We start from the raw sequence: 22,232 nt of genomic DNA on the forward strand, positions 1-22,232 counted from the left end.
CGGTTGGTGCGCTGCACTGATCCGAAGCCAGGAGCCAGGTGCTTCTCCTGGTCTCCCATGCGGGTGCAGCACTTGGACCATCCTCCACTGCACTCCTGGGCCACTGCAGAGAGCTGGCCTGGAAGAGGAGCAACCGGGACAGAATCTGGCACCCCAACCAGGACTAGAACCTGGTGTGCCAGCCGGAATAATACATACTTTTTAAAATAATATGAATTCCATTAACTTTTTTAAAGATTTATTTGTTTATTTATTTATTTATTTGAAAGGCAGAGTTAGAGAGAGGCAGAGAGAGAGAAAGAGAGGTCTTCTATCCACTGGTTCCCTCCTCAGATGGCCGCAACAGCTGGAGCTGTGCCAATTTGAAGCCAGGATCCAAGAACTTCTTCTGGGTCTCCCACATAAATGCAGAGGGTCCTAGGACTTGGGCCATCTTCCACTGCTTTCCTGGGCCAGAGAGCTGGATCGGAAATGGAGCAGCCGGGATTCAAACCAGCACCTTCATAGGATGCTAGCACTGCAGGCAACGGCTTTACTGGCTGTGCCGCAGTGCTGGCCCCTCCATTAACTTTTTGAAGACCCTGTGTATTCATGGATCTCAAAAATTTTTTGCACCAAAACTTATATGTTAATTCAATTTTCCACAGAATTTTTGAAGTACACATATATTTCCTAGTAAAAGTAAGAATGGTGGAACCAGTATCATGGCATAGTCACCTGAGCCATCATCTACAATACCAGCAGCCCTTATGGGCACCAGTTCATGTCATGGGTGCTCCACTTCCAATCCAGTTCCCTGTTAATGGCCTGGGAGAGCAGTGAAGGATGGCCCAAGTACCTGAGCCCATGCAAGCCTGGAAGGGGCTGAAGCCACTTTGCTCCTGGTTTCAGCCCAGCCCAGGTTTGGCTCTTGCAGCCATTTGGAGAGTGAATCACAGATTTCTCTGTGTCTCTCCCTCTCTCTGTAACTCTGCCTCTAAAAATAAAATTTTAAAAGTCTTTATTTTTAAAAAACAATACAAAGTAGGGATGGCTTACATAGGTACAATTTCATGTCAGTTAAAAATTTTTAAGTTGATTTTAAAATAAAATAATAAAAAATATAGCTAATAAAAGACAAGAATGGTACAGATAGGCTAAAGTGTAAGTAGCAAATGAACTGGCTCTGGGATACACAGTCTGCGTTCCAGCCTTTGGTCCATCACCTACTTACTGTAAGATTCTGGGAGAGCTACCTCACCTCCCTACGCATATGTTTCCCATGCATTAAATGAAAGTGCACACAAAGCAGCTTGCACAATGCCTGGGGTGGTGAGCACTTAATAAATGTCATTTTTTGCTGTTAATATGGTGTTAACAGAGATAACATCTGCTTCGGAAGAGGCGCTTCTGGAAAGACAAGATCATCAAAACCCTTTCTTCTTTTTGTTTTGTTCCCATTTGCATCATTTCCCCTAAAATAGTGTCAGTCTTGAGGTATGTAAATTTTTGCTCAGCTGAAAACAAGTTTAGTATTGTAGATATGACATGGTTGATCATATTCATGTGCTTAAAAATAAAAGATCAACACCAACAAAAAAAACCTTTTTGATGATGTCTACCGGAAATCTTGCAACTTTGCTTTATCTCTTGACCATCTTCCTGTTTCAATAAAGATTCTCATGAGACTCTTAGAAGAATAGAATCAAACAAACCCAGGAGTGAGCTGAACACTCGCTGGTGTTTTGAGGATGTTGTTGATATTTTAAATCCTGTTTTCTTCCTGGACGGAGTGCCGCTGGTACCAGGTGCTTCTCCCCCTGTTATCGTGTCCTCCCGGGCCCTAGCCTGCTGGAAGCAGCTTCCTGCAGCCCCTGTGTGACACTGGCTGCAGAAGTATAGGAGAGAGCCTGTCAAAGGTTATCTTCCACCTGCATTACAGTTTCCATGCAAACCAAGGTTCACCACAATCTGGTATGACCATTTACATGACGTGCGAGGGGCCACATAGAAGAGACAAAGTTCCTGGTGAAGGAGAACTCAGAAAAAAATGACAGGGGATGGGCCACTCAGATGCTGAAGAGAATCCCAAGTCAGATGCTGTAACACTGGATAAAGGGAAAAGTAACGAGTGCTTGACACTCTGTATCTGACTTTTAGATTTCTTTATGTATATCTGATGCTCATGTCACTTCCAAGAACAACTTGGGTTTAGCCATCCAGAGAGATAACTTTTTGAACCCTGCTTTGAAAGAAAAATGCTTTTATCTTCTTGGATAATAGAGCACAAAAACTGAGAAATAACAGACCAATTTTACTCTGAGACTCAATGACAATTCATGAACTAATCAGAAAATAATAATTCTGGGAAAAGCGTTTGGTGCAGTTATTGAAACACCACTTGGGATGTCTGCATCCAATATTGGATGGCCTGGGTTGGAAACATGGCTACTCTTCTGATTCCAGCTTCTTGCTAATGGACTTCCTGAGAGGCAGCAAGTGATGGCTCAAGTACTTGGGTCCCTGCCACCCACATGGGAGCTCTGGATTGAGTTCCTGGCTCCTGGCTTCAGCCTGGCCCAGACCTAGTTGTTGTGAACACTGGGGGAGTGAATCAGCAGGTGGAAGACCACTCTCTATCTCTCTGCCTGTCAAAACACCTAAAACAAATAAATAAAAATTTTTCAACAGAAGCAAAGGATCTTAATTTTGTACTCAAACCTCCTAATTCACAGAGTCAAAAGAAAGATCAACTTCTGTCCAGCACTCCCTCCGAGACTGAGAAAGCTTGCAGGCAGGCAGGCAGGGACTCCCTGAAATCAACAACTGAGAATCTGAAGTCTTACTAAAGCCCAGTTACACATTCCAAGGCTCGACAACAAACAAACAACGTGTCTCTCTCCATAAGCCACTTACTTAAGGAAATGAATTACTAAGGTCGTATCCTCTGAGTTATCAGTTATTGACGGTAAAAGTAAAGAGTCAACTTAGGAATAGGGAAAATATTACCCGTGACACTTCCCCTAAGCCAGTCACAGCTATTTCCCCTCCACTACTCATGGCTTCCTTTCAGACACTGGCAATCTCAAGCAGCAGTCCTATAAATCCTAAAGCAGGCCCATTCCACCCCAGCCAGCTCAGTTACTTCAAGGGCAAATCACAGATCACACATCACAAGGGCAAATCACAAATTACAGCATGATTAGTCATTCTCCTGCTTGGCAGATTAGAGGAAAAGAATGTAGTGGTAGAGGGGTGATGCTGGATGAGGGGAAAGGATTTCTTAGAATCATTGCTATGATCAGTTTTTTATAGATTTCAGAAAACAGGGATTTGGAAAATACACAGAACAGCTTTTGTTTGGAATCAGCTTTTCTAGATTCAGGTAAAAACCCTTTTTCCTGAAACCTAAGGAAAATCCCTTTCCAGTACTTAGACAAAACTAAGAAGTTTTTAGAACACAGAGGGATTCAGAATTCCTTCTACTAAGCTAGAACAAGACTTTGTATAAGAGAAGTCATATTTCCAATAAAGAGACTTTGGAGTCTCAAAAGTAAGTGAGAAAAACTATTAATTAGATTTCTAAAAAACAAGCAAGCTTCATTACTCTTTTTTTTTGGGGGGGACAGGCAGAATTAGACAGTGAGAGAGAGAGAGAGAAAGGTCTTCCTTCCATTGGTTCACCCCCACAAATGGCTGCTATGGCCGGTGCGCTGCACCAATCCGAAGCAGGGAGCCAAGTGCTTCCTCCTGGTCTCCCATGGGGTGCAGGGCCCAAGCACTTGGGCCATCCTCCACTGCCTTCCTGGGCCACAGCAGAGAGCTGGCCTGGAAGAGGGGCAACCGGGACAGAACTGGCACCTCAACCGGGACTAGAACCTGGAGTACCGGTGCCACAGGCCAAGGAATTAGCCTAGTGAGCCGTGGCGCTGGCCAGGCCTCACTACTTTTAAAATTCTAATCAAAAAACAATAAGATGTTCCAATTAAACTGCATATAATATTTGAACAGTGCTAAGACTCCACTCCAAAATATGTCTAACACAGCATCTAGCTGGAATCAGAAGAGGAGCCACTGCTCAAATTTAGAGATTTACCCACCTGAGTTAGGGTACTTATAGGTACCATATTAAACAATGGCTTTACAGAGATGTTAACAACACAGGGTCTATGCACTAATATTTAAATGTACTCCCTAATGAATTGGATTAAAAAGCAAAAATTGTCCAGCAATATTTCAAGCATTAAAATAAATCATAGTAACAAAATAAACCACAAACAAAATTAAAGACCAATGCGGTAGGAGAGAGAGAGAGAGAAAGAGCACATGTGCACAGAAGCTCTTCCTAACAATGTAATTCCAACTGGCAAACATAGATGAATAAAAAAAAATTTTTTTTTTGACAGGCAGAGTGGATAGTGAGAGAGAGAGACAGAGAGAAAGGTCTTCCTTTTGCCGTTGGTTCACCCTCCAATGGCCACCACGGCTGGTGCGCTGCGGCCGGCACACCACGCTGATCCGATGGCAGAAGCCAGGTGCTTCTCCTGGTCTCCCATGGGGTGCAGGGCCCAAGCACTTGGGCCATCCTCCACTGCACTCCCGGGCCACAGCAGAGAGCTGGCCTGGAAGAGGGGCAACAGGGACAGAATCCAGCACCCCGACCGGGACTAGAACCCGGTGTGCCGGCGCCGCTAGGTGGAGGATTAACCTATTGAGCCACGGCGCCAGCCAAAAATTTTTTATTAACTTCTGTCAACCTATAGTAATAATTGATATAGAGGTGAATTGTCAATAAATAACTCACTGATTAAAAGTTTGATAAGAAAAAAGTATGCTTATATAGACTCAAAATATTTTCCCATACAATGCTTATGAAATACAAGAGGAAACAGTAATTTTACAGTGGAGAAAATCTGACAGATATCACCTGAATCATAGATATCAAAATTAACATTATAAATAATGAGGAAAACAGGTATATATACCTGTTAGGTTGAAAAAGGAACATCATCACATTTAGGATATTCTTGATACAAATGCTTAACATAGATCTAACATGATGAAAATTCAGACAAACCTAAACTGAGCTGTAGATACAAAACAAATGGCCTGTATGAATCAACGACGTCAAGGTTATGAACAACAAAGACAGAGGACCTGTTTTACAGGGAATGAGAACAGAAAGGCCTAATAATGAAATAGCATGTGTGATCCTGGACAGGGTAACAAATTAGAAAATGGTTCTCTTTTACAATAAAAGACATTGTGGACAAATGATGAAATTTTAAAAGATCTATCAATTAGATCAAGGATTACAAACCTTTTGCTAGAAGATCAGACCATAACTATTCCCTGCCCTGTGGGTCATTTGGTGTCTGTTACATCTACTCAACTCTGCTCCAGAGAGCAGCCCTAGACAATCCAGGAAGTGTGCATGGCTGTTCTGTACATACAGAAGCAAAAAACTGACTCAGTGTCTCATGCTATGCACACAACACAGATGACTTTTGATGCCAGATGTATGGAGGTTTCCCCCACACACCCAGCAAGCAACCAATTCTGCACTAAATATCAGCTGGGGGTCTTCTAATTCAATTTAGTTCTCACACTATCTACCTGAATACCTACAGGCAGTATCAGATCCCACAGGCTGACTGCTCCCCCAAGACCGCTTCTCCCAACCTCAGATGCCAGTTGTATCTGTCCTTCTAATTGACTGGCTATAAATGGGGGTTTCCACAACCCCTACCTTGGGTTGCATCAGTTTGCCTGAGCAGCTCACAGGACTCAAAGAAGCAACATTTACTACTTAATTATAAAGGATATTTCAAAGGATGCAGATGAAGGGATGCATAGCCCTATGCATCCATTCCCTCTCCAGCTTCACCAGCCTCTAGGAACCTTGCTCGCAGATAGATCCCTGTCCTTTCGGGTTTTCGCGGAGGCTCCATTGCATCTGTGGGATTCTGATGGACAGGATGGGAAGACCCAGCAAGGCCTGGCCCTCTCCTCTCTCTGCAACATTTCTTCCTCCAGGATACAGGGCAGATCCCTAGGAAATGAGGAGAGTTTCCATGATCCATACAAATTACAATTTGTATGCCCTGCCTTGGTGAGGGAATTATAATCCAGGAATTATAGATTAACATAAAAACATACATATTATAATATCACAGCAGCGTTCCTTATTTACAAAGACTTCAGCAACTTCCAGACTATACAACAGTATCAGACAGATGTTAATTTTCTAATTTGTTAATTATTCTTTGATTAGGTAAGAAGGGCTTTATTTTCAGGAAACATGTGTCAAAACATTTCAGGGTAAAAGACGTCATCTTTATAACTTACTCCCAAAAAGTTCAGAGGAAGAAAAATTATAAATGTGATAAAATTTTAGTATTTGTGGGAGCCCTCAAAGATATACGGGAACTCTTTGCAATATTTTTGCAGACTTTCTTTAACCCTAAAGTATTTTCAAAAAAGAGAGCTGAAATGCAAACAAAATATGCATGCAATAGAGCAATTGCTTGGCACAGAAGCCACCCTTTGCATTACTACTAGGCATACAAATGGTTCTCGGTTACTGTTTGTTCAGAAAAGGAAAGAATTAATTCCTCAGTATGTTGCTTTACTAGGTACTCACTAAAGGAATGATAACCAGGACAATGTAAGAGGAATTTGAGGAAATTTATTATGGGCAGAAGTCCAACCGGAATGACACTATGTAGACACAGAGGATGACTTGAGAGATGGACGTATGACAGGCAATAAGCAGCTAGACATAAAATTTACAACAGAGACAGAAAACAGGGACAAAATTTCCTCGAGGGCTGTTTTCGAAGACCGACTTGAAGTAAAAAGGATTCCCACTTTGCTACAGGCTATAATCTTACATGGTGCTCCCAAAGCACAGTTGTCATAAATGTCTCCTCTGTTATGGCCTGTGTGCAAACGAAGGGTACTGCTCCTCCATTTTCCCTTTTTCACTTCTCGAATTGTTGGGCTTGTCTCCACAGGCATATTTGCATAAGGCAAACAGATGCCAAACATTGCAACCAAAACTTTTCTAGAAAAATGTCCAAATGACTGAGATATGAATGATGAGGTTGTGGAAAATAGGATCTTTACATCTAGGACCTTTCTAGGGTACTGCATGGAACCATGATCAAAATGTGGATAAATATTCTGATGTTAAACAATGATGCACTTCTTTAATTAAAAGGTGTGTGACTAGGGGCCAGCACTGTAGCATAGTAGGCCAGCACCCACCTGTGGTGCTGGCATCCCATATGGGCACCAGTTTATATCCTGGCTGCTCTAACTCCGATCCAGCTCTCTCTATGGCCTGGGAAAACAGTGAAAGATGGGCCAAGTGCTTGGGCCCCTGCACCCATGTGGGAGACCTGGAAGAAGCTCCTGGCTCCTGGCCTCGAATTGGTCCAGCTCTGGCTTTGTGGTCATTTGGGGAGTTAACCAGTGGATGGAAGACCTCTCTGTCTGCCTCTCCTTCTCTGTCTGTAACTCTACCTCTCAAGTAAATAAATAAATCGAAAGAAAGAAAGGAAGGAAGGAAGGAAGGAAGGAAGGAAGGAAGGAAGGAAGGAAGGAAGGAAGGAAGGAAGGAAGGAAGGGATGTGTTACTGGCCAACCAATGCTCTGCTGAGGTAACAGGAAAACCCCAAAATATGGGTAGACAGACGCAGCAAATGTTCATTACTTGTTTTTGTCAAAATAAGGATTATTCTGAAGAAAATCCTCTCAAGGATTCCACTATCTTATGATGCCACCAATTCACCATCTCAGCTCCCGGGGCCTTTGCAGTACAGGAGGACAGAACTGAATAGTCAAGAACAACTTCTTGACAGACAAGAAAATAGGAGGTGTGACCTCAGCTTGTAGCCATCTGTCAGAACCAGTCAACAGTTCCAATCCAGAGTGGGTCAGGCTAGACAAGGAGGCACATGAGCACTGATATTTTTTGAGCATTAAATATCTCCTCCACTAACTTTCTCCCAGATTTTATTTAGTAAAAGCCCACAATCTTAATCAACACTGCTATTTAGGGGCTGGCATTGTGGCGCAGCAGGTCAAGCTGCCAGATGAAAGGCCAGCATCCCATATGCGTGCTGGTAGGAGTGCAGATTATTCCACTTCTGATCTAGCTCCCTGCTAATGTGCCTGGGATATCAGAATATGGTCCAAGTGCTTGGGCCTCTGCTATAGATGTGGGAGACCTGGATGCAGTTCCTGGCTGCTGGCTTTGGGCTGCCCCAGTCCAAAGGCAGTTGCTATTATTTAGGTAGTGAACCAGCAGATAGAAGATCTCACTCTTTCTGTCACATACACACACTTACTCACTTTCATTCTCTCTTCCCTACTGCCTGTAACTCTGCCTTTCAAATAAATAACTCTTTAAAACAAAACAAAACAAAAAGACTGCTATTTAATAGTGCATGGTATTAGATAAATACCAAAGGCTACTCTATAATCAAGTTTACAGGGCATTCTCTCCCAGTTCTAAATATATTTTTAAAAAAACTTGAAAAATATCACAATGTGGTTTGGTATTAAACCTCTGCCTTTGAGAAAGTCTGTGTAAAATTTTCTTTGGAGCAAAAATTGATAGCAAACATTGCTTTGTTGTTCTTGTTGACAGGGAGAGGAGGTAGAAAGAGAGGGGTGGGGTTGGTTGGCTTTTTATTTCTACTACAACCTTGGAAAACTACTCAGCAACAAGTAAACAGAATACCAGCACCACGTGATAATATTGCAAGAGAAAAACATCTCAAAGAGAAAGAAGTTAATACATTTCTGGCATTCCAAGGTGTGAAAGGAAGCAATCTGACGTCTACAAGCCGGAAAAAAAACAGTTTCTTGGCCCATACTGCTCACATGCACCGAGGTCACCTAGGAACTTATTAGAACTCAAAAATAAATGAAATTAAAAGTCTATTTTAAATGATATCCTGAATCCGAAGGTTACAAACAAGCTCGTGCAGACTTGAGCATTTTCTCGCTCTTATCTGAAAATCCTCAATAACACAAGGCCCTTGTTGAATTCAGATTTTAAAATGATATCCTGTACCCGAAAGTTACAAGCAAGCACATGCAGACTTGAGCATTTTCTCACTCTTATCTGTAAACTCTCAATAGTGCAAGACCCTTGCTGAATTCAGACAAACACTGGAATTAGTGAATGATCCCCAAACACATTGCCCACCGCATATGGATACTGAAAGAGGAAAATTCTGGGAAGATTTTTCATTCAAAGATGCAAAAAGTGAACGTCAATACCCGAGAAAAGTTGGATAACAGAAAGGAACAGCCTTACTAGAATTGATGTTGTATTGAAGCAAAGGAAGCAAAACAAGATTTTTCCTGAAAGTCAAATGCTCTGTGGTTTCTAAACTACAGCTTAAGGGGAGATGTTGGTTTAAGATGCTTAAACCCTTATAAATAAAAGTCCTTCTTAGCATTTGATTAAAAGAAGTCCAGGAAGGTTTCCCTACAGAAGCAGAAAACACACTCCCTAAAACTTCACCCACCAATAGGCATTTCATTAGAGCTCATATTCCTGGACAATAATTTCCTGTGTCTGTCTCTGTCTCTGTCTCTTTCTCTGTCTCCCTCACACACACATGCATACACATACACACACACATACTAAAGTGACATGGGATTGGTGGGTTATTAATTGCACTCTAGTTCTAATATATATTTAGTGTGGCAAATTGGAAAGGCCATGCTGTGAAACAACGACAAGGGAGAGGTACTGAAAAAGTAGAAAAAATAAGACAACACTGATAAGCCTGAAATCGCACATCTTCTATTTGCATGCTATGATTATCATTTGTTAGTTCTTGTGATGTGTGATATGAGATGTGAGATAAATTACATTATTTCTCCAAGCCTCTGTTTGATTCTTTTTAATACAGGAATGACACCCCCAATTAGGTAAGATCTACAACACGACACAGCATTGACCATGCACTTCTTCCCTCAAGGATATCATCAATGTCATTGTGACCCTGAAAACCTTCCAAACACCCACATGTGTGTTGTTAATACGTTGAAACTGAATAACAAAATACACAGACTTAAGAACAGTGTCATTGCTGATAAAGGTGTGAAGAAAGAGAAAAAGGAGGTAACACAAAGGTTGTATTGGCACTTAGCAGAACAAACTGACCTATTTTTGGCCAATAGAATATTAAACTACTGTGACAACCCATCCTTTCCCCCAACCCCAGCTTCATCATGAAACAGAAGCCTACTGAAAACTACTTGCTTGCCATGTCGCTTCAAAAATTTTGGCAAATTATTCAACTCTTTTGAGTCTTGCTTTCCTTGTGTATAAAGTCGTAATGACTATTGTGAAAATAAGAAGTTGTATATAAAGAATCTCCACGACAGTGCCTAGCAGTTTTCCTGGATTCCAGCCTTCTCCTCACTCCATATATCTAATTCATGGGTAATTCCTGTGACACGTACCTGCAACTCTTACAAAAAGCACTCACTTGTTCCTATCTTGCAGGTTTAGTCTTAGCTCCTTACAATCTGTAAGTCACATAGTGTATTAGTATTTTCTAAAGCAATAGAACAAAGGGGTTGGACAAAGAGCTTGAGATGTTAATGAATTGTCTCGAGTGATTATAGGGACTGACAAGTCCAAAATCTGCAGGAAGTAGGCAGCAAACTGGATACCCAGCAAGGAGTTGATACTGTGGCCAGAACAGAGCCTGGAGGAAGAATTTCCTGTTCCTGTAGGATCACATATCTTTTTTCTCTTAAGGTCTTCCATTGATTACCTGTGGTCTACTCATTTTATAGAGGGTAATCCACAGCACTCATGATCTATTGTTTTAAGGGCAATCTCATCTAAAAACTATTTTCACAGAGATACGTAGACTGGTATTTGACCAAAAGTCTGGACACTGTGGTCCAGCCAAGGTGAACATAAAAGTAAATTTCACGTATCCAACCACCACACTTATCCCTGCTTCTGGGCCTTTGCTCCAACTCTCCCCACTGCACGGAAAACTCTTCCTCAGCTCCGGACTTGCTTCTTCACTCGGATCTCAACACAAAAGTTGCTTTCTCAGAGAAACCTTCCCTGCTCAGTCTGTGTGTTCCTGTTTCTCACTGCTTTCCTTACCACAATGCCATCTTTTGCCTCTCCCCTTTTATTTTATTTATACACTAAAAAAATTGTATTTATGCAGTGTCCTATAGTGTATCTGTGTTCTCCATCAACTCAGGGATAACTGGCTATGTGTAAGAAAAGATGTTTGCTTCACACACTATCTTTACTAGACAGAACATCTAATGTTGAGTAAGTGCTCGATAAATATTTACTGAGTGAATAAACCAACCAAATGGCACCTAAATACTATCTGATTATCATTCCATAGTAACTAATTTATATAGTTGATTATTATTACTTGTGCTCTAGTCTTTTGAAACCATGCCTATCCCATCTCTGGATCACCCTTTAATGATAGATGTTGGATTTATCCTTATTCCCAACATAGTGATGGTTTCAAATAAGTTTGTGAAATTTAAATTCTATGAAGTGAGGAGCAGAAGATGGTCTATAAAGGAATTGGAAACGAGTTATCTTACAAAGCTTAATATTTTATATATTAATTTTTCTAATTATGAGCATAAACAATAGAACTGTAAAAGATTATACCTATACTCATTTTCAAAACAAAGATGCTCAGGCAGAGAACAGATGACAGATGTGCCATCCCCCAACACCATGAGACCCCATAGGAACCACATCTCTGTGGAGTATTTATTCACTGGAAGCAAGACGGTAACAGAGACCCTCTAGGCCCTGTCACTGTCTTCTTTAGAGAATCTAACTCATCCATTACCCATTTTATATGGAGATGAGAGGGGAAAAGGAATCAAGCCTGATGCTGAGCCCTTTACCCAGAACCCCACCTTCTCACATGGAACAACTCCGGGAAGTAGGCATTGTTATTTCCATTAACAGACCTGGGCAAGTGATCTAACCTCTCAGCGACCCAACTAGTCCTAGACAGAGGCACGATTAACTTGTTCCACTTAGTTTCAAAGCCTGCCTACAAGCAACCTTCCATCCAGAATCAGGGAAAGCTGTTCAGTGGAAAATGTAAAGGCAGCAACCACAGAGAAAATATTATAGGACTGGCTTCTTAGAAAAACAAAGGAAAAAACATGTATGGCAACAAAAAGACATCATAAAGTTGAAAGACAAATGACAAAGTAGGATAATGCTTGCATATGTAAAAAGAAAGTAACATGCACTAGAAAATGAATCTTGTTAATCAATTGGTAAAAGAAAAGCAACTTCATGGAAAAATATTTTAAAAAGTAATTAAAAATAGCTAATAATAACTAAGATCTAAATGCAAAAATGTTCCAGGTACCCAATAATAAAGATTATGGACAGAGGGACAAAGATTAAGAAGACAAACAAGGAAAAGCATTTTGGTACAGAGGGTTAAGTAACTGCTTGGGATGGCCCACACCCTGTGTCTGAGTGCCTGTTCTAACCTTGCCTCCCCAGCTTCTGACCCAAATTCCTGTCAATGCACCTGAAGAGGCTGCAGGTAATAGCACAGTGCTTGGGCCCCTGTCACTCTTGTGGAAGACCCAGAGAAGTTCCAAGTTCCTGGTTTCAGCCTAGCCCAGCCCTGGCTGTTGCAGACATTTGGAGAGTGAACCAGCAGATGAAAAATACCATATCTTTCTCTCTGTCACCCAGCCATTCAAATAAATAAATTAAAAAAAAAAAAGACAAACTACTCTATGGCCAGGGTTTTGAGGAAATGGAAGTTTTTATATATTTTTGGAGAAATTATAAAATGGTATAGTCATTTCTGGAGAGATGGGCAGTGACTATAGTTATTATTTACTTGAAAATTGCCAACAGAGCAGATTTTTTTTTTTTTTTGACAGGCAGAGTGGACAGTGAGAGAGAGAGAGACAAAGAGAAAGGTCTTCCTTTGCCATTGGTTCACCCTCCAATGGCCATCGCTGCCACTGCGCTGTAGCCGGCACACCGCGCTGATCTGATGGCAGGAGCCAGGTGCTTCTCCTGGTCTCCCATGGGGTGCAGGGCCCAAGCACTTGGGCCATTCTCCACTGCACTCCCTGTCCACAGCAGAGAGCTGGCCTGGAAGAGGGGCAACCGGGACAGAATCCGGCACCCCGACCAGGACCAGAACCCGGTGTGCCAGCACCGCTAGGTGGAGGATTAGCCTAGTGAGCCGCGGCGCCGGCCACAGAGTAGATCTTAAATGTTTCACATTGAAAAGCAATGTTTATGAGCTAATGTGCATGTTTATTACCTTGATTTAACCATTTATAATGTATGCATGTCAAAACATCCCATACATGATAAATATCTACAATTTGTCAGCTACCTCTTGATAAAAAATTAAATTTGTAAGCCCTGAGTCAATAATTTCACACTTAGAATTTAACATGAAAGATAAAGCACATGAGAATTAGTGGTAGTCTGACAATAGTTTCCCCCAAAAAAATTCATCGATAAGCAATTCATTGAATCATACTGACCCTAAGATGGATGTCAGTTTTGAAAAAGATATCTAGTATGGGGGGGAAGCCATTGTAATCCATATTCTGTACTTCGGAAATTTATATTCATTAAATAAAAGTTAAAAAAAAAAGAAAAAAAAGAAAGAAAAAGATATCTAGTGTGCATGCAGATTTCCCTCTCATCTTTGTATCTTCCTTTTTTTCTACTGTAACCATAAAATTTTTTTAAAAAGTACTATCTCGAATCATAAAAAAATTATATAGGTAGCAATGATTTTGCTTTCTAATCTGTCTGAATAAAAAGATTCATTTCGGATTCAGCGAAAACCAACCATAATTTTTAAGGCCTTCAATATACCTAGCACTTTACAATTTACTAAACACTTTCCCACATTTTATTTTGTAGTAAAAACCAGCTCTCCCGTCCAATGAAACTAAAGTTTTTCATGCTTGCATGCCAACAGCAATAATTTCTTCTTTGCCGAAATTTTTTTTAATTGCGTAAAAAAAATGGAAGTAGGCTGGCTACCCGATGTTTGAGTTCATCAACCACGATCAAAAGGGAGGGGGAAATAGAGTTTATTTCAACCCCTCAAGCATCTTCAAGATCCTCTGGAAGAGCTCTGCGTGGTGCACCCTGTAGTGTTTTCCAGACGCAGCGCATTGAGACTCCACCTTCCCTGGGTTCTGGGGGGCTGGCCTTTCGTGTGGGCAGGAAGGAAATGACTGACAACTTTCTCATCTTTATGGAAGGTGGACTTTATTTCCAGCTTTCAGGTCAAAAGGTGGCGGAAAGAAAACAACACCGCTGAGAGATAAAGGCTAAAAATAATGTCCTGTGGAGTGAATCAACCCAGTTTGGGACCCTGAAGACAGCAACAAGGCAAGGATGTGCGTAGGGCTAAAACTGCGTCACAGGTGGTCGTGACCATTCTCAAAATGCCTGGACGCGAGAGGAAGCATCTCTGCAAACAGGTGCGCTGGAGGGAAGGCGTGGGGAGGGGAGAGGAAAAAGCCATTGAAACAAGTCTGGGCTGGGAGCCCAGACACTTTCCCAGCATTCACCTCCGGGAGAGCCCAAGGGCTGGGCACGGGCGGGGAAGGAGCTAAATTTGATTTGGGGTTTTGTGGTTTGGGTGATGCACTTTGAGTTTAAAATAGAAATAGATGTGTTTATGCTGTCGGGCTTTCTTTCTCTGTGCTTTTATTTGTCTCTTTAGACGAAATAAATCTATGATTCAGTGACTATTGCCAAAAAAAAAAAAAAAAAAGTTCTCATTAGGTGTTTTCCTATTTTATAGGAAGCAGTGGGAGAATGGGTTTAAAAGTCACACTAAAGACATCCGCTGCGGACTTTGATGATGAATATACAGATGATTTATCTTATTTATATAGTACTTTAATTGTGCTGTTAGCAACATTCTAATTTAGATATACAATCATCCTAGTATAGATAAAGTGGCTATTATTAATCATATTTTACAAGTTAGGAAACTGAGGTCAGATAAGTTAAAGGATTGTGTGTGCCCTTATAACCTGAGCTATAATAATCACACACAGAGAGAGAAAAAGAGAGAGAGGGAGAGAATCATTATTGCTCTAACTGTAGCACTGGAAGACTTTTAAAAGGGAAAACTGGTATTTAGTGCTAAAGAATAAAAAGCAAAAAGTAGTACTAAATGCAAGAAGTGTGAGAAGCCATCTAGCTACATGGATTTAATAACAAGCTCCATCACAAATGGGCCTGATAAGTACCTTACCGTGGGGCCGGCACTGTGGCGTAGCAGGTAAAGCCATCGCCTGCAGGGCCGGCATTCCATTTGGGCACCAGTTTGAGTGCCGGCTGTTCCACTTCCAATCCAGCTCTCTGCTATGGCCTGGGAAAGCAGTGGAAGATGGCCCAAGTCCTTGGGGCCCTGCACCCACGTGGGAGGCCTGAAAGAAGCTCCTGGCTCTTGGCTTCAGATCAGTGCAGCTCTGGCTGTTGCGGCCAATTGGGGAGTGAACCAGCGGATGGAAGACCTCTCTCTGCCTCTTCTCTCTGTGTGTAATTCTGACTTTCAAATAAATAAATAAATCTTAAAAAAAAAAAAAAAAAAAAAAAAAAAACAGTACCTTACGAGGCCTTTCCAATTGCACCAAGTGCCCTCACCTGGATGTCCCACTTGTACAAGACACCAGAGCGAGGTGTGCAAAACAAGACTGCTCACGTTTCTTTATTTCCTTTCCTTTCTATAGTACTTACTGCACCTTTCCTGAGGCTCCCAGACTCAAATGAGTTTCCAGATTCTCTACCCCTCCTTGCCTTCTACATTCAGTGAAGTCTCTACACTCAACCAACTACTGAAATAATGGTCGTAAGTATCTTGTCTTATTACCTGTTATTCCCATCACCTAGACAAATGCTATCAGTTCTTCTCACTGTTTCCAGGTCTGTTCTAGGTTCAGTGGGTTTCACACTCAATTTCAGCCAATCGTCCTTAAATGTGACTTTATTATTACACTAACCTGCTCAACATCTTTTGCTTGCCATAAAGTCAAAACAAGTTGGCCTTGACATATGAGACCATCCTTGGTCCCCAATTATACATCTCCAAAGATCTTCAAATTAAACAACACTGAAAAAGCATTTTGCCTTGAATGTGTCTTCTTATCTGGATGTCTGCACAAATTCTTGCATTTCACTTTTTAGTCTACAGAAACAGCTGCATCTTGCATTCTGCCCAGTTGTCCTGTCCTTGACAAAGCCCTCCCCAGTTCTCTGGGCCATTAGATGTCCCATTTGTTTCCCTCTGCCTCCACTGGCCTTGAAACCTCCCTTGCACCATTTATCACACATGGCCTAGTCATAACATTGTTTTGACTCTAGACAACAAGTTTTAACTAATAGACTAACAGCTCTATAAGGGAAAATTATATCCCATCTATGTTCATGTCATAGAGTGTACTTAAAATAATTCTATACTCACAAAAATATCCAATAAATATGTTAGACTAATAGAATTAACTGGAGTTTGTGGCATAACTTCTGAGTTATTTAAACAGAAAATAATAACACCCAATCACTGATAGTCCCAGCAATGATTACAGTAGAAGCAAAAGCTATCCTTTTCGGACATTTATTATATACTGAGGATATTACATACATTGTCATACTCACCTTATACCCATTGATATCAATAACCTCTTCAGCCGGCGCCGCAGCTCACTAGGCTAATCCTCCGCCTGCACCGGCACCCTGGGTTCTAGTCCCGGTTGGGGCTCCGGTTCTGTCCCGGTTGCTCCCCTTCCAGTCCAGCTCTCTGCTGTGGCCCGGGAGTGCAGTGGAGGATGGCCCAAGTGCTTGGGCCCTGCACCGGCATGGGAGACCAGGAGGAAGCACCTGGCTCCTGGCTTCGGATCGGCACAGTGCGCTGGCCGCAATGCGCCGGCCATAGCGGCCACTTTGGGGGTGAACCAAAGGAAAAAGGAAGACCTTTCTCTCTCTCTCTAACTCTGCCTGTCAAAAAAAAAATAAAATAAAAAATAAAAAATAATAACCTCTTCAAAGTTATACAGATATGAAGCAAATGAGATAGTCAAGTCATCTAATTCCAGAATGTGTTCATAACTACTATGCAATAACCACAAGTGACATCATAGATGTATTTTCACAGCTTCCCTGGGGAGTACAACCAGTTTCCCTTAAAAAACAATAATTTTTCACCAAAGCACATGTCCTCTTGCACAGCCTCCCTTGAGAACAGCTGTGTAAGATCGTGACAGGTACACTCCATGGCTCATTAGTCTGTGAGCTGAGAGGAAGACAGACTGCCGGAGAACTAGAATTGAGGCCAAGACGGGGCAGATCCCAGAAGTGACAAGGGTTGAATCCAAGACGCAGGGAAACTGAAACTGGACTTGGGTCAGACAGGGGTGGACAGATGGACAGGCACAAAATCTGAAGAGGCCAGCAGTAGGCTCAGGAACAAAACAAAAAGCTGCTCTACAAAGGGGTCCAGGTCACAGACAAGAAGAATGGGCAAAGAGTCAAGTTCAAGCAACCCCAAGGCCACAGTCCCAGATGTGCTGCTGTTTCTGGGAAGACAGGACACAATCCTGAACATTATCTGACTTGGGACTTTTAGGTAAAGATAAAAGGAAAATCCTGCCTAGAGAAGAGGATGGTGGGGGTAGATAGTTCAGAAACTTCTGATAATTTATTTGTACATCCCCAAAAGGGAACAACACAATTGACAGTGCACGGTAAATACTGCATGTACATTTGTTCAATATCCGTTAGATGTTGGAGGGTCGTTTGCTTTCCTCTCGTGAACACAAAGTAAATCACACCGAGTCATGTGTCTACCAAGGCCAATTCTTTTGCACAGTGCAGAGTTGAACCCTGTGGGAGGAAGAGTGTTCTATTTCCTCAGCCCAAGTGACTGGAAATGCCATACCTCTTTGCCAGGGAATCAGCAAAGAGTCCCTGCCTGTTTAGGAGTAAATACAAGCACTCCTCCAAATATTAGGATTTCAAACAGCATTCAGGAAGTCAGCTTGAGTATGGTCAAAATTCATCTCTTCCAGAAAGACCTACTCTTTAACAACCCTTCAAGAAACATATCTTCTTGTCCAAATTTTTTTTAAATGTACTATAAATATCATCAAATTTCCCAAAAAATCCAGGTTATCTCCATTACAGGTGCCAGAATTCAAAGCCAATCACTCACTCCAATATGATATTTCAGTTTGAAATTCCCAAAGTAGACTATAGAAGATAAACTCTGCCCTTACAAATCATGGGAGATGACAATTAATCTTTCAGCAATTTTCCCTGTACTCCTTGTTCTCAGAGACTCTGAGAGCAGTATTATTATTATCACTATTATATTCCAAATGATTACAGTAACACAAGTCATCAGGGCAAAGCATGTTTTTCATTATTTATGAAACACCAAATATTTATGCTATGAAACTTAGAAGACTTAGAACCTTAAGTAAAATACTCCCCTGCATGGGTCACCCTATAATAATACTATAATACTTTCCACTTGATCTTAGATAAATTTTCCCTGCCTGTTAGACAGAAATAAAAGGAGTCCACAAAAAGTTCATGAAAAATGTATATGATAGAAAAACCTACACACCAATATAAACTTATTTTTCAATTCCATTTTCCATGAGATTTTTGAAGTACCCTCACATAAAACCTTAAAAACCATGAACCAATTAAATATTTTTCTTAGATAACCTTAAAAAGTAGTAAGTCTTATATTTGTCCTGGATGTTGATATCAAATCATTATTCTCCATAAGAGGATTTATGAGGGCTGGCAATTGCCACAGTTGTTGAGTTGTCATTGGGACACCCAGAAAATGTACTTTTAAAAATAAGCTTATCGGCCAGCGCCGCGGCTCACTAGGTTAATCCTCCACCTTGCGGCGCCGGCACACCGGGTTCTAGTCCCGGTCAGGGCGCCGGATTCTGTCCTGGTTGCCCCTCTTCAAGGCCAGCTCTCGCTGTGGCCAGGGAATGCAGTGGAGGATGGCCCAAGTGCTTGGGCCTTGCACTCCATGGGAGACCAGGATAAGTACCTGGCTCCTGCCTTCGGATCAGCGCGGTGTGCCGGCCGCAGGGCGCCAGCCGCGGTGGCCAGTGGAGGGTGAACCAACAGTAAAGGAAGACCTTTCTCTCTGTCTCTCTCTTACTGTCCACTCTACCTGTCAAAAAATAAATAAATAAATAAGCTTATCATGCTATCATGCACATACACAAAGCTTAAACCCATGCATATGAGGAGTCTGCATAAAGTTGATGGAAAATGCATAGTATGAGAATAATGATGCATGAATTTATAATTTTTGCACCGTTAAACTTAAATATAAGTCATTTTTCCATGAACGTGTTATAGTGCCCTCACACATGGAGAGTATATCCATACTGTAGAATATGATACAACTATTTAAAGTAAACATGGTTCCATCCTGGTATGGAAAGAGCATTAAGAGATACTTAATGTGCCACAAGCAAGCTCTCGTTCATGTGTGTGGGTACTATCACTTACATCCAGCCAATACTGTAAAGAGCACAGATCTTCCAACAGAGTGTTGGGATTGAGGGTAGTCGTCAAGAAGGGCTGTGGGCTCAGATAAAAGTTTACAATGGATGTATTTTGTGTGCAAATATCTCCTGCTGCTCTGCCCTTCCTCTTACAAGGGTTTCTGCCAGTCATGGCTGCCGTGTTCAGTGATGATCAGGGCAGATTCTCACAATGAACAGCCCACCAAGCATGCATGCTGGGCCACACAGCTCTCATAGCACACACCACATGTGTGCATCTTGTTGGGAGATTTCTCTAAGCGTGCAGTTCTGGCTTTGGTTTGTCTTTCTAACCCAAGACTTTTGAGCATTTGTGAGACTCCACCATTTCATTCAGTGGAGATGGTATGCTGCTTTTGCAAGGAACTTCTGGGTCCCTTCTGCTCCCTAAAGCCTCCTTAGAGGGTCCCTACACCGACATCATCTTTTTTGGAATTAACCAATCTTTTTGTAGATTTCTGAAGCATTTAAGAGAGCACCACAGCTTATAAACCAGAATTAAAAACAACAACAACAAAAACCTATACCTTTTTATTTCCTCCAATTTATTGGGTTTCCCCAGGGTGGAAAGAGAACATCAACATTTCATAATGATCCCCCCAAGTAAACTAATAATGCAAGCCACACTAATAAAACATTGCAAGTCCAGAATTGTGCTAGTGACAACACCGTAGTTACAAAATTAATGATTTCCCTGAACTCTTCATCCAAAATCCTCCCACAGCACTTAATGGTTTTAAGATACCAAGGAGTTTTTGCACAAGCAGTTTGCTGGCTGCTCCCAGAGAGCACACATGGCCAGGATGGGAAATGTGTGCACGAAACTGGAAAATTACAAATATGTGAACCAGCTCTTGAAATTCCCCTTTGCACTGGATCAGAGCCAGGATACCAAGCCTTACACTTCCAGCCATGCATGAAAGATGCTTGGGGATTTTTTCTAATCCAAGACCCACAGGAGTTTTTCATGTTGACTTACAGGGGACAAGGCACTGAGTGAAAGCATATCTTGCCACACATTTGACTTTTATATCTTTTCTATTTATTTAAATGTGTCATAGCAGCTAACCACATATTTTATTGCATCCCATTAAGAAATAGGAGAGAAGAGTTGAGCCCATCATTGGATTTTATAAATAAGGACTTAAATCATAAATCTGAATCAGGAGAAATCTTCAGAAGGCCTGAAATTGAGCATTATTCAAATATAGGTAAAAGCATTAAGTACCACCCAATCTGTCCACCCACTGTGCATTAGCTTATCCACATAAAAACACTCCCTCAACTGTAGAGAGTGTTGCAAATGTAAAATATTATTTTAAAGGCTAATATAAAAGGTCTAGCCAGGACTGTGACCTAAGCATATTGTGCAGCACTGAATGTAGTGTTGGCAGGCACTAACACAAATAATTAGTGGAACAGCTGCCCATGAGACAAACACTAATCTTTGATATAGACTTACCAGGAAGAACTTCCGTGTTTCTCAGCCTCTTTCCTCTCCCCTCCCCTTGAATGAGTAAGGTCGACCATGTCTAGTGCACTGTGTATGTGCAAAGCAGCATGTGTAGACATCACACTCTTCTTTAAGGAACTTACACCCAAAGAACCGTGAGGAAGGAGCAAAGCTGAGTGTCAGAGTTGACTTCCAATCAGGATATCCCACCTGGAAGCAAGCCAGCTTCCGCCCCTTTGAATAAAGCAAGAAAGACGTGACCTTTCTTCTAAGTGAATGAACAATACCATTGGCACGGTCACTTTTGTAGGCTTCTGTCTTCAATAGGACTCCAAGTCTTTCGGTAACAAGTGAATTCCTGAGAAAGAGCCTGGTTTAGAAATAGTCATTATCCAGGATGGCAAAATTAAGCTGCCTCATCATTCTTCTTTAAAAAAAAAAAAAATCCCCTTTCAGTGGCTGGGTTAAGCTACTGACTGAGTGACTCCAGCATCCCATATGAGCACTGGTTCAAGTCCCAGCTGTTCCACTTCCAAACCTGCTTCCTGCTAATGCACCTAGGAAAACAGCAGAAGATGGGCCAAGTACTTGGGTCCTTACCACACATGTAGAAGGCCCAGTTGGAGTTCCTGGCTGCTGGCTTTGGCCAGGTCCAACCATAGCCTTTGTGGCTGTTTGAGTAATGAACCAGCAACTAGAAGATCTCTCTCTCTCCCTCTGTGTGTGTGTGTGTGTGTGTGCGTGTTTATCTCTATGTAACTCTGCCTTTCAAATAAATAAATACAAAAATATTTTTTTGAAAAATTCACTGTTAAATATTTTCTTTAACTTCAGGGATTAGAAGCAGGGTAGTTCAAATACTGATGAGAGAATATATGAGTAAGACCTTATAGTATCTCAGCATTATTTAATAACAAAAATTTTAAAATGTTCTTAATCTTAAACATAGAAATCCTACCTTTATAAATTTATCCTAAGTAAGCATCTGTACTCTCACAAAAGTTGGGCTACAGGAACAGTTTTTCATAAAACTTATAAGAAGGAAAAATTGCAAAACACCTTACATATCAAATAATGGTCAGTTACATTAATTTGGGTACACTTGAGTATGCTAAGTGGAACAAAAGCAAAAGTGTTTCCATTTTTGTAAATTTACATTAGTATTGAA

The 22,232-nt window shown here is 41.4% G+C and overlaps 1 long non-coding RNA gene across 1 annotated transcript; it reads right to left on the bottom strand.

The window, feature by feature from the left end:
• Positions 1-226: 226 nt before the first annotated feature.
• LOC138846027 (uncharacterized) lies at positions 227-21,203 on the bottom strand. The gene is made up of 2 exons (XR_011383396.1): positions 21,074-21,203; positions 227-447 (listed from the first exon to the last, which is right to left on the bottom strand). It is a non-coding gene; the product is annotated as an uncharacterized lncRNA (long non-coding RNA).
• Between the last annotated feature and the right edge of the window lie 1,029 nt (positions 21,204-22,232).

The sequence above is a fragment of the Oryctolagus cuniculus genome, chromosome 17 (assembly GCF_964237555.1).
Source record: "Oryctolagus cuniculus chromosome 17, mOryCun1.1, whole genome shotgun sequence".
Classification (NCBI taxonomy): Eukaryota; Metazoa; Chordata; class Mammalia; order Lagomorpha; family Leporidae; genus Oryctolagus; species Oryctolagus cuniculus.